The sequence below is a fragment of the Homarus americanus genome, unplaced genomic scaffold (assembly GCF_018991925.1).
Source record: "Homarus americanus isolate GMGI-L3 unplaced genomic scaffold, GMGI_Hamer_2.0 scaffold18782, whole genome shotgun sequence".
In the NCBI taxonomy this organism is placed as follows: domain Eukaryota; kingdom Metazoa; phylum Arthropoda; class Malacostraca; order Decapoda; family Nephropidae; genus Homarus; species Homarus americanus.
This window is the reverse complement of record NW_024729983.1, coordinates 79,894-94,534: the sequence shown is the minus strand read 5'-3', so window position 1 is coordinate 94,534 and position 14,641 is coordinate 79,894. Positions and strand designations below refer to the sequence as shown.

General features: G+C 44.1%; 1 non-coding gene across 1 annotated transcript; it reads left to right on the top strand.

The window, feature by feature from the left end:
* The first annotated feature begins 2,697 nt into the window (after positions 1–2,697).
* Positions 2,698–2,770, top strand: Trnaf-gaa. The gene has a single exon. It is a non-coding gene; the product is annotated as a tRNA-Phe (tRNA).
* The last annotated feature ends 11,871 nt before the right edge of the window (positions 2,771–14,641 follow it).

Below are 14,641 nucleotides of genomic sequence, written 5' to 3'. Positions count from 1 at the left end.
CTCCCCTTCTCTCTATTTCACCAGGTGAGTCTAACCGTCTCAGGTACACCGCTCTTCTTATGTCACGTAAAATTCCTCCATTTAATAAGTCGTGGCAACCTTCACTGTGTGTGTGTGTGTGTGTGTGTGTGTGTGTGTGTGTGTGTGTGTGTGTGTGTGTGTGTGTTGTTGTGTGTGTTGTTGTGTGAATATTTAGAATGTTATAAATATTTCACACAACAACAACAACAACAACAACAACAAATAATAATAATAAAAATAATAACAACAATAATAAAAACAATAATAATAATAATAACAATAATAATAATAATAATAACAACAATAATAATAATAATAATAAGAAGAAGAACAACAATAATAACAACAATAATAACAACAATAACAATAACAATAACAACAGCTGGCGTACTAATATACCTTAATAATAATAATAACCTTCGGGAACTTTCCTCATAAATCTGGGGAATAAAGACGAATAGGCAACCGACCCCGACAGCGCTATAAATACCCAGATAATTAGGGAAGATCCTCAGTTGATCCCTGGCTTAGCTGTGTTGTGGAGTGCTGTCACCGGTCACCTGACACCTCTTGCCCCTCTACCACACCTCTACCACATGCCTACTACGCCTCTACTACCACATTCCTACCACGCCTCAACTAAACTCCTACCACGCCTCTACCACACGCCTACCACATGTCTAACCGCTTCCACCACACTCCTAGCTTCATCTCTCTCTCTCTCTCTCTCTCTCTCTCTCTCTCTCTCTCTCTCCTAGACAGCTGTAACATAACTCTCCCATTATCATCCCTTTCATTTGCTTCCCTTTCTTTCTCCTCTCTCTCTCTTCCCCTCTCGTTCTCTTTGTCTATTATATTCATCTCTCTACTATTTTATACTTTCTCCAATTCCTGTTCTCTCCTTTGTCTTGTTTCTCATACCTTTTTTCTCCTTTCCTCTTCTTTCTTTACCTCTTCCTGGCTTTCTTCCAATTTCTTCTTATTCCTCTTCATCTGTGCCCCCCCTCCCCCTTTTCCTTCTCTCCCATTCCTTCCTTCTCTTCCATTCTTTCCTTCTCTCCCATTCCTTCCTTCTCTCCTATTCTTTCCTTCTCTCCCATTCTTTCCTTCTCTCCTATTCCTTCCTTCTCTCCTCCTCCTTCCTCTTCCATACTTCCCACTCTATCTCCTTCTTCATTCTCCCCTTCCCATCCTCTCTTTTGCGTCTCTTTCTTTCTCTCTTCTATTCTTTCTTTTGGTTATTCTTGCTTTCAATCCCTCCATCCATCCACCCACTCACCCACCCACTCACCCACCCACTCATCCATCCGTGTAGGGGAGAAAGTTTGGCATCTTCCAGGAACACCTTATTACTTGACTGGTATCTCCCCGCCCTGCCTCCACACACACACACACACTGGGGAGGGATTTAGGGGAGGAAAGGGAATTTGGGGGAGATTGCAAAAGGGGAGGATGACGAGGGATTGGTGGATATCTGGTGAGGGAGGGAGGAAGGAAGGAAGGAGGGAGGGAGGGAGGGAAGGAAGGAAGTAAGGAGGGAGGGGAGGGTGGAAGAACAGGCCAGAGGTTGAGAGAGATAACACACACATGAAGAAAGACCGTACACAGAAACGTACATATAAAAACCTTACAGAGAAAAAATCGTACATACGAAAAAAAATACACATGGACAAAAAACGTACATAGGCATAAAACGTACATAAGGATTAAACGTATGTATACAGGAAGAAGAAAAATCACTGGAAAATATAAGAACACATCCCTCTCCCCTGACCCTCTGCCCTCCCCTGACTCTCTGCCCTCCCCGGACCCTCTCCCCTCCCCTGACCCTCTGCCCTCCCCTGACCCTCTGCCCTCCCCTAGCACCCCTCTCCCCTCCCCACAGGGAAAAAAAGAGGTAGAGGTTGACAGGAAATAGAAAAGACACAATATTACCTCCAGAGGCGCTGAGAGAGAGAGAGAGAGAGAGAGAGAGAGAGAGAGAGAGAGAGAGAGAAAGAGAGAGAGAGAGAGAGAGACTTTCAATCAACCTCCTTGAGCCGGCGTCTTGCCCAAGGTTTACAGACTTTGGAGTCGTAGGTCACATGATACTTCTTTCCGAGGTTTTAGAAACTTTGGAGTACGAGGTGAAATGATACTTCTCCAAGGTATACAAACTTTGGAGTAGGAGATCAGATACTTCTCCAAGGTATACAAACTTTGGAGTAGGAGATCAAACTCAATACTTGGGACAACACAACTTGACCCAATTACGAAATACAAGATAATTATATGAATAAATTATAAACAAATAATTTCCTACGACTTGACTGAAGCTTGACGTATAAACATGAACTATTACGTCAGACGCAACTATAACGTCAAAATAACATACATAAATAATACGTCGATACATCCCCTGAACCTAATTACAGTACAGTAACGAACATAGTGATTGTGTAACCTATAACCTAGATACAGTGAAAAATAGGCCTATATCCTGAATTAATTATCGATGAGTCAAATAGGCCCAAGTTCAATCAGGCCCCAATTGGGTTATGACATCATGTAACTGGGGCCCATTAGGACTGGACCATCTTTCAGATATTTACCTATAATATCTGGTACCTATTAAGACTGGGGCCTATTATGCCAAGTACCTATTCTGGGGCCGATTTAGAACTGTAGTTGTGAGGAGCCTAGATAGCTCAGTTGGGAGAGCGTTAGACTGAAGATCTAAAGGTCCCCGGTTCGATCCCGGGTCTGGGCAAACTATTTTTACCCCTAGAAAGAACTAATATCCATACAGGTGCAACACGAAAGCTTCAAAATAGAACTTGACAAGATAAGATTAGGTTAGGTTAGGTTAGGTTATTAGAAAAGCTGAAGGAAGGTGTATCTGTTATCCTCTGTGATGGAAGAGACTATACAACTTGAGTCGTTTGTGTCTGTCTGTCTGTCTGAGATGCGATAAATAAATATGAAGTAGTTACTCTCTGTCTCTCTCTCTCTCTCTCAATTACTTCCTTCCTTTGTCTGTTTATCTTCTCTCTCTCTCCGTCTTTCTCCCTCCCTTAGTCTTTATCTGTCAGTCAGTCAGTCTGTCTGTCTCTTTCTCCTGCGGGATATTAAAAAACAAACATTGGGTTTGATACTGGAAAAATAAGACCCAACATGTGAGCCATCCCTTGCTTCACTGAGATATGAACCCCGTCTCGTGCTTCACTGAGATATGAACCCCGTCTCGTGCTTCACTGAGATATGAACTGGGATTCAAGCATGATTTTCAGAGCTAAGGGGATTACATGGCAGCCGGGCGTCTGGGGAGCCAGGTGAGTGGCGTTGCCCAGGTGGCAATGAAAGAGGTGAGGAGGAAGAAGAGGAGGAGTAAGGCGTTTAGGTGGCAATGAAAGAGGGTAGGTGAGGAGGGAAGGAATGTGAAGGAGGAGGAGGGGGAGGAGGAAGGAATGTGAAGGAGGAAGAGGGTGAGAAGGAGGAAGAAGAGTTGGAGGAAGAGTAGGAGGAGGAAGGAGAATTTGACTTACGACTATCAGAGACTTGGGTTCCAAAAATTGTTCTATAAAACACTGAGTTCCTTTTACCATTAGAGGTCGACAAGACGTGGTAGTTAAGAAATATGTTCATAAATTTCCCTGATACATCATATGATTTGTACGATTAACGACGGTTTATATTAGCCTCTGCCTGCCATTGGTCGAGTGAAAAGCACTTAGATAATCCGCTGCCTGCCATTGGTCGAGTGAGAAGCACTTATATATGCCGCTGCCTGCCATTGGTCGAGTGAGAAGCACTTACATCAGCCGCCGCCTGTCATTGGTCGAGGACTAATGAGATGGACAGAATATTCGTGCTAATTAAATATACAATTAAAACTATGACGCAGCTTCAGTATTAACATTGCTAATTGAGATCAACATTTCAGTCGCGTGGAATTATTCTTTCCGCAAATATTCCAGATTTTTTATCATACACAACTTGCAAATTTATTTCGAAATAAATTTTTTAGATGATTTACTCTGCCTAGATCAACTATCAAAAGAACGGCTCTTTTTTTAATAATAATTTTAATGGTATTGATATTGTTTTTCTTTGCTACCGAAGTTAAATTTTAAAAGAAAGTTCTCTTTAATAATTTTAAGAATTCCAAATATATTTTTTTATGTTGTTGAAATTTAAAAGACTTATTTTATTTAATTATTCGTATAATTGTAATAATTTTTCTTATTGTTTAAGTCAGAATTGATGCTTTATGATTTTAATTAAAATATATTACGTATGTATGTACGTACAGTATATATGTATGTATCTGTGTGTGTGTGTGTGTGTGTGTGTGTGTGTGTGTGTGTGTGTGTGTGAGACAGACAGACAGACATAAATATGCAGCTCTCACAGACACCTTCACTGCTGACAACACCTGTATTTGAAGGTCAATAGGTCAAAGGTCAGGACAGGTCACTATAAGCTATCACACGGCATGAGTTGGCATCTTGGCACCAGAACCGAGTGCCACCTATTACTTCATTTCCTGTCGAGTGTTAAGTATCAAAATTTTTTTTCAAGACAGTGAGAGCTACACCTGCTTATTATATTGTCAGGAGAGCCAGTGCCACATATGCTGGTTCAGTGCCAAGTTAAACAGTGCCACAAACATTTTCACACAGTTAGACGTTCACTACCATATAAATTTTGTTTACACAGATAGAAAAAAATATCGTTCCATATTTATTCACTTATAATACTCGTGAAGAAATTAATAAAAAAAACGCCCAGTGTGTATTTATATGCTGGTGTAAAAGATGTATTTTTCCTCTGCAGTCAATGGAGGTGAAGGAGGAAAAAAATAGAATGTATTTTACCGGTGCTTGGTGTGGTTGGGTTGTACAGAGAGACGAGGAACACTATGGGCTGCACAGAGAGACGAGGAACACCACTATGAGCTGCACACAGAGACGAGGAACACCACTATGAGCTGCACAGAGAGACGAGGAACACCACTATGAGCTGCACACAGAGACGAGGAACACCACTATGAGCTGCACAGAGAGACGAGGAACACCACTATGAGCTGCACAGAGAGACGAGGAACACCACTATGAGCTGCACACAGAGACGAGGAACACCACTATGAGCTGCACAGAGAGACGAGGAACACCACTATGAGCTGCACAGAGACGAGGAACACCACTATGAGCTGCACAGAGACGAGGAACACCACTATGAGCTGCACAGAGAGACGAAGAACAACATGGTGACACAAATTCTCTTAAAGGTTCTGCACAGAGAGACGAGGAACACCACTATGAGCTGCACACAGAGACGAGGAACACCACTATGAGCTGCACAGAGAGACGAGGAACACCACTATGAGCTGCACAGAGAGACGAGGAACACCACTATGAGCTGCACACAGAGACGAGGAACACCACTATGAGCTGCACAGAGAGACGAGGAACACCACTATGAGCTGCACAGAGACGAGGAACACCACTATGAGCTGCACAGAGACGAGGAACACCACTATGAGCTGCACAGAGAGACGAAGAACAACATGGTGACACAAATTCTCTTAAAGGTTCGTAAGTTAAATATTTCACCTCCCGTCTTCCTCTAATTACAGGTGTGAGGACGCATCTATCACCTCAAAGTTACGACACAATGATCGCTTCCCAATAATCAATGGGTTCTAAGTCTTTCATTAACTACAGGTGTTACGTTACCTAGCGGAACTTACGATAAAAACGATAGATTCTCAAAGGGTATTAAGGTATATTTATCTCTTGTAACCTGACATGTAAAAGACCATCTATCTACCTCACTTAAATAGACATTACGTAAGCGTGAGAAAACAAAGACCATATTTCCAACTCTACAAACTATGATATTTCTACTTTAAAGAGAAATTCACTTAAAGTCATGGGGTAATTTCGACGCCATTTTGAAGTTATATTTGAGCTCGAAATATAAAGTAGGAGTAAGAGACATTATCGGAGCTCTACTTGTTGTGGGGGTAAATATATCATTGGGGAACCTTTGAGAATGGCAGAGGGTGAATAACATCAAGCCGAGACGCTGGTGTTGGGCTCAGAAGCGATGGTCAACCCTGGGAATAATTCAACCTTCACATCTCTAATGCAACACACACACACACACACACACACACACACACACACACACACACACACACACACACACACACACACACACACACACACACACACACACACACACACACACACACACACACGAACTGCCACTATCACCAATACATTAAACCTATCACACAGTAACACCACCCCAAAAAATAAACCTAAACCTGAAGGAGAAATAGTAACACAACTAAGAATCAGGTATAAAACACAGGTATAATAATAACCCAGGTAATAACAACATCGTTAAGTTGAGTGGTTTAACCTAGATGTGATTAGAAAAGTATCCTAAACCTAACCTAACCTAACCTAACCTAACCTAACCTAACCTAAACCTAACCTAACCTAAACTAACCTAAACCTAACCTACCCCCCCCCTCCTCCCACACACACACACGGTACAGGGATCAGACCCGCTACAGGATAAATGGATAGACACAAGGACTGGTACTACGTGTGTGGGGGTCTGGTGGGGTCTGGTTCAGGCACACGGGGTCTAGACTCGTGGCGGCCAGTACCGTATTCATGTGACACAGAGTACAACCACTCCAGCGCGGGCCACTTTAAACTACTGTACTGAGAGTGTGTTCGTCTCTGCCATGCAAACTAAACACAAACACGTGCACCAAAAAATTATATATTTTGTCTCTGCAACACACACACACACACACACACACACACACACACACACACACACACACACACACACACACACACACCACATAAACACATAATCTATAGACTCAAACAGAACATATATGCACAACACAACACAACACAAATACAACACAAATACATCACAACACAACACAGCAACACAACACAACACAACACAACACAACACAACACAACACAACACACACATTGTCAAAAGCACTCAATGTTATCATAAAATACAACAGCACATAAAAGTTTGCATTCATAATTGACAAGCGATTAAATCATTCCATTGTTAGCGCAAAAACCTTGGTACAACGCCAAGGTAATTCCCTGTTTCATATTCATCACTGATTGGTGACTCGTTCTATCTGGCATTATAGGCAGTAGTAAACGAGCCTAGGTGACGTCACAGATGATTACGAAACAACAAGACTACGTGACATCATATGACTGCAAAATATTACACGTGTGACATCAGAAGTTCTTGTGGACACCTGTATGACGTCACAACCCAGGTGAATGTAAACAAACCTATTGTAGCATTATACTCCCCCGCTAAACGTGATAACCATAAGTAAAAACACACACACACACACACACACACACACAGACACCAGACACACACAGACACACACACACACACACACACACACACACAGACACACACACACACACACACACACACACACACACACACACACACACACACAGACACACACACACACACACACACACACACACACACAGACACACACACACACACAGACACACACACACACACACACACACACACACACACACACACACACACACACACACACACACACACACCGACACACACAGACACACACACACACACACACACACAGACACACACACACACACACACACACACACACACACACAGACACACACAGACACACACACACACACACACACACACACACACACACACACACACACACACACACAGACACACACACACACACACACACACACACACACACACACACACACAGACACACACACACAGACACAGACACACACACACACACACACACACACACACACACACACACACACACACACACACACACACTTAAGACTTCGTGAGACTGGAGATTGGTGGCTTCGGAGGAGGAGAAAGAGGAAGAAAAGGAGGAGGAAAAGAGGAATAATGAGGAAGAAAGGAGGCGAAGAAAGAAGAAGAACAACAACAACAAGAAACACATAGGTCTGGCACCCTCGACCACCGCCTGACGGCCGCCTCCTTCGTCTACACCTACAGGAAACTCACTTAGTAGAGGAACTGAGATGGACTCTTCTCTCCAAGTGACCGACAGGTAAGAGACCCACGGGGAAGGTAAACCACGACCCTCTCTGTATTATATTGTGAGTGCGTGAGTGAGTGAGTGAGTGAGTGAGTGAGTGAGTGAGTGAGTGAGTGAGTGAGTGAGAGATGAGAGGGAAAGATGAAAATGTCAGCAGATGAAGAAGGGAGGTAGGGAAAGAGGGAAGTAAGGAAGGAGGGGTGGTAAGGAGATAGGGGGAGATGGGGTGAAGGAGGAAGGAAGGAAGGAAGTAAAGGGGAGGTACTATTATTATTAGATCACAGGCTAAAAAAATCACACTCAAAACTAACACAATCACAAACAACTAACGACCTATAATGATGACTGTTGACCAATAAGAACCATCCTTAGAACGACCAATAGCAATAAAGAAAAGGTAACGGCTGGGTACAGTGGGGGAGAGATTCGCAATATCCTCCTCACACGTCCCCGGGTTCGACACCTGAGCATGGCCCGCCAGGTGTGACGGGAGGAAGACCTGGGTATACTGACGGTGAGTGAGTGAGTGAGGAAAACACACACACACACACACACACACACACACACACACACACACACACGCACGCACAATGCACACGTCAAAGTTTTGATGGTATTACTAACACAATAAATTTATAGCATGTCAATTTAATATTACGGAAATGACGAAATAGATTTTTGAACGTACAGGTAAAGGTAGGGGTGTAGGTAGGTGTGTGTGTGTGTGTGTTATTTATCTAGAATTAAATAAAGTTTTTCCTAGTTTTTGTGATGACGATGACAAACAAACAAACACAGACAGACAGACACACACACACACACACACACAAACACACACACACACACACACACACACACACACACACACACACACACCTCACACACACACACACACACACTTTCTCGTCCAGGAGGAGGAAGAAGAAGAGGGTGAATGGCCAAGGTAGCAGGTTTGAGAAAATCACCTGTGTTCCTCATGGCCAGTTTGACCCCAGCACAACCCCAGGGTGAGAGGAGGGGGTAGGGGAGGGGAGGGGAGAGGGGGAGGGGAGAGGGGAGGGAGAGGGGAGGGAGAGGGGAGGGAAGAGGGAGGGAGGGGGAGGGGGCTCTTACCTCCCAATTTTCAGCGCGTCGTAAGTTAAATTATATACTTCCCTCTTATACCTGTGAGTGAGTGAGTGATCCTCCTGCCCGCTCTCTCTCTCTCTCTCTCTCTCTCTGTTTTCCTACCCATGTCTCCTCCCTTCTTCCCTCCTCCTTTTTTCCTCTCCCTCTCTCCTCCTGTTTCTCCCTTCCCTCCTTCTTCCCCCTCCCTATGTACTAAACAACAGGTCGGGGAAGACGTCTCAAGTGGCGAGATACAAGAAACTACCACCGTTATCACCCACCTACCACGACCACCCTTATGACCTACCACGACTACTCTTACGACCTACCACGACTACTCTTACGACCTACCACTATCACCACAATTACCTCTGATCTGTCTCTACCACCATCATCAACAACTTACCACCATCACCTACCACAACATATCTACTACTATCACCACCAATACCTATCACCACCATCACCTACCACCACATATCTACTACTATCACCACCAATACCTATCACCACCATCACCTACCACCACATATCTACTACTATCACCACCACCACCAACCACTACCACCCAGCAACATCAGAAATACTTGACGTCAGATAAAATCTCCTCCAATGTCCTCAGCAATCACTACCAAGGCGTCACTAACAAACTTACGATAATAATTAGTTTTATCTTAAATACGGAGACGACAACATAAAAATATGGCGTTTATTTACGGGAGGAGTTCTATGACTTGGGTGCGTTAGTCAGCTCAATGTATGCCCTTTCCAGAGATTGTTTTGCTGTGAGAGAGAGAGAAAGAGAGAGAGAGAGAGAGAATGGTGTACACGGAATTGGGAAGAAACGTGGAAGAGAGGGAGAAGAAAAGGAAGGGATAAGAGTTGGGAGGGAGGGAAGAAGAAGAGAGAAGGAGTGGGAGGGAGGGGAAGAGAGAAAGAGGAAGGATGGGAGTTGGATGAGAGGAAGGAAAGAGGAGGCAGGAAGGGAGAGAGGGGAATGGGAAGGGAATGCGAGGAAGGAGGAAGGGAGAGTAGAAAGAAGGGAGAAGAATGAAGGAAGGCGCTAGATGGTAATTTCCTGTGGACCAACATAGCTGAACACTCTAGATGAGATGATGATATGAGGCATGAGGGGGGTGAGGGAGGTATGAGGGAGAGTATGAGAGAGAGGAGGGGGTATAAGAGGGAGGAAATGAGGGAAAGGGAGGGTATGAGGGAGAGGTATGAGGGATAGGGGATGGGGCACGGGAGACAACATGGCAGTGCTCAAATATCACACACACACACACACACACCTACCTCAGGGGACAACAAAAGATCGATTATACAATGGGCAACAGCACCTAATAAACACGCTTTATGTCTCAGGATATGGAGGGGGGGAGGGGTAGGAGGAAGGGGGTGAGGTGGGGGAGGAGGAGGAGGAGAAGGAGGGGGTAGTAGGAAGAGAGGAAGTGGGAGGAGGAAGAGGAAGTGGAAGGCGAGGGACACTACACTCCTTCACCACATTAACACCACTTCTTCACCCTCTTCACCACCCTCTTTCACCACCACCTCTTTCACCACCCCCCCTTCACCACCACCACCTTCAGATAGTGTCACTGGCATTAGGCAAAGTTAGTCAGTTTAATGTACACCAAATTGAAAAACTTTACAGCCAGTGAAAAAAGTTAAGAGGGGAAAATATCACTTGTGGCTCGGTAGTTGTGGAAGACACGAGGTAAACAAGAGCTAGGGAGGACCGTGATGACCTAAACAAGAGCTAGGGAGGACCGTGAAGACCAAAACAAGAGCTAGGGAGGACCGTGAAGACCTAAACAAGAGCTAGGGAGGACCGTGAAGACCTAAACAAGAGCTAGGGAGGACAGTGAAGACCTAAACAAGAGCTAGGGAGGACCGTGAAGACCTAAACAAGAGCTAGGGAGGACCGTGAAGACCTAAACAAGAGCTAGGGAGGACCGTGAAGACCTAAACAAGAGCTAGGGAGGACAGTGAAGACCTAAACAAGAGCCATAGGAGGACTGTTAAGACTCAAACACATTAGGGAGGAACAAGCCACATCTAAACAAGAGCTAGGGGAGGACCGTGTGAAGACCTAAACAAGAGCTAGGGAGGACCAAGAAGACCTAAACAACAAGAGCTAGGAGGACCGTGAAGACCTAAACAAGAGCTAGGGAGGACTGTGAAGACCTAAACAAGAGCTAGGGAGGACCGTGAAGACCTAAACAAGAGCTAGGGAGGACCGTGAAGACCTAAACAAGAGCTAGGGAGGACATTGAAGACCCTAAAGAGCTAGGGAGGACCGTGAAGACCTAAACAAGAGCTAGGGAGGACCGTGAAGACCTAAACAAGAGCTAGGGAGGACCGTTAAGACCTAAACAAGAGCTAGGGAGGACAGTGAAGACCTAAACAAGAGCTAGGGAGGACCGTGAAGACCTAAACAAGAGCTAGGGAGGACCGTGAAGACCTAAACAAGAGCTAGGGAGGACAGTGAAGACCTAAACAAGAGCTAGGGACATCAGATAATACGTAGTTTATCGCGAAATATAATCGACTCACTTAATTACAACAGGTGTTGGGTATCGCACTCACCTGTACTGTAGAGGTGTGAGGTTTCATGATTACGGGACTCTTTTGGTAGACGCTGCAACAAGAGAGAAAGAAATAAGTAAATATACTAACTCAGTAACACACAGAACAAACACCTAACTACAGGAATAGATAAAATTTGTTGTATCTATTGTTATAATTTGAATAAAACACATATTAATTATTACATTGGTCAACATCTACCAACACCTGCCAATACCTATCAACACCTGCCAACACCTACCAACACCTTTTCAACACCTGCCAACACCTTTCAACACCTGCCAACAACTTAAGAATTCTTCACATTTTTATATAAATACAAATAACTACACCTGTTACCGGGACGGTCTAGCGGCTTCACACACCTACAGCACACAACTGTAACACACAACAGCAGCACACACCTGTAACACACCCACAACACCTACCTGCAACACACTTCTGAAAAAACACCTGCAACACACCACACACACCTGTTGACCGTGAGTATCTACATTGGACTGGCGTCTCGTGTCACTATGCTTCAAGCTATCCACTCTCTCAATCAATCAGAAGGCAAGGAGAGCGCTAACTATCGTATGTGGTAGTTTGCTTGTTTGCGGTGTCATTTTGGTTGTTACTGACTACGGCGGCTTATCCGAGAGAGAGAGAGAGAGAGAGAGAGAGAGGCCAAACTTAAGACACAATGCTCCTGTTCATCACTGGCTGGTAACGTATTGGTCCACATAATAATCCGGTGTTAATCCGACGTACACAATGGGATTAAGGGATTAATCTTGACAGGGGGATTTGTGATTTCTTTATGCTAATTAAGAGTTATTTTAACCCCTTCTTATGATGCTAATACTTAATAACCAATTTGTAACTTTTTGTTCTCTACGTTGGTTTAAAAATTTGTTGAGTAGATTCCATATTAATTAGTATTTTTCACCCTTATTATTGTTGTTATTGTTGTTGTTGTTGTTGTTGTTATTGTAGTAATATTGTTGTTGTTGGTGGTTATAATTATTATCATTATTTTTGTTGTTGTTGTTGTTGTTAATGTTGTTGTTATTATCATTTCATATACAAATGAGGGTAAACTACTTACTATTAACTATCAGGAAATGAACAAAAATGTAGATAATAACAAAGGGAATAAATATTTAAAACAAATATAATGATAATATAGTCAGTAAAGATGAACGGTTAGCGAGGATCATTAGCATATATTAAGTGGGAGAGAGATAACAGATAGTGTGTGTATCTGAGTATATATATGGGTGCGTATGTCCCCAACACCTGACTCCTGACCCTCACAAACTCGTACGATAAACACGGTTACACCTGAACCTCTAATGAGATAATTTTCCGACATAAATTAGATTCTCAAAGACTCTTTAAGACAATTTGTTTCCTCTTAATTGGTGAGGTGAGGAAAGATTGGATTTAAAAATATTCGTACTATAAATTTTCCTTCTTAATCTCTCTCTCTCTCTCTCTCTCTCTCTCTCTCTCTCTCTCTCTCTCTCTTCCCCACCCTAATCTCTCATCTTCCCACCCTAATCTCTCACCTCTCCACCCTCATCTCTCCCCTCTCCACCCTCATCTCTAACCTCCCCACCCTAATCTCTCACCTCTACACCCTAATCTCTCCCCTCTCCACCCTAATCTCTCCCCTCTCCACCCTAATCTCTCACCTCTCCACCCTAATCTCTCACCTCCCCACCCCATCTCTCCCTCTCCACTCCAAATCTCACCTCCCACTCCTAATCTCTCACCCCCACCCTATCTTTCACCTCCCCCACCCAATCTCGTCTCCCCCACCCCATCTCACCTCCCACCTCCTAATCTGCACCTCCCACCCTAATCTCGCACCTCCCCCCACCCTAATCTCGCACCTCCACCCCATCTTCTCACCCCCACTCCATCTTCACCTCTCCACCCTAATTCTCACCTCCCACTTAATCTTCTTCACCTCCACCTCTAATCTCTCACCTCCCCACTCCTATCTTCAAATTTCCCACTCCTAATCTCACCTCTCCACCCCATCTTCACCCCCACCCTAATCTTCACCTCTCCAATTCTAATCTTCACCCTCCACCCTAATCTGTCACCTTCCATCTCTAATCTGTCACCTCCCCACTCCTAATCTTCACCTCCACCTCAATCTTCTCACCTCCCCCATTCCTATCTTCACCCCCACCCTAATCTTCACCTCCACTCCTAATCTCTCACCCCCCACCCTAATCTCTCACCTCTCCACCCCTAATCTCTCACCCCCCACCCTAATCTCTCACCTCTCCACCCTAATCTCTCACCCCCCACCCTAATCTGTCACCTCTCCACCCTAACTGGTGATGTGAGAACTGCATCTAACTTCTTTAGGACAGTGACGGATTCAGATTGGATTCTCAAACATTCATACGATAAATTTACCCTCTGTCTCTAATCCCCTACCTCCCTACGCTAGTCCTTACCCCCTAATCCCCACCCTCCTAACCCCTTCCCCATCTCCTCCCTAACTGGTGATATGAGAACGTATCTAACATCTTCATTAAGTTACGACACAAAGATGGATTCTCAAAGGTTCGTATATCAAGTTTTCCTCACTAACTGGTAACGTAAGATGGATTCTCAAAAAACAAAAATCTTACGTCAATATTTCTCATTAAGTGGTTAGAACGCGACTAACTGATACACTTACGATAAGACATAAACTATTGATTCTTGAGAAGTTACACACGTTAACTTTTCGTCTTAACTAGTGATGTGTGAACGTATCTCCAGGGTTGACTTTTACGT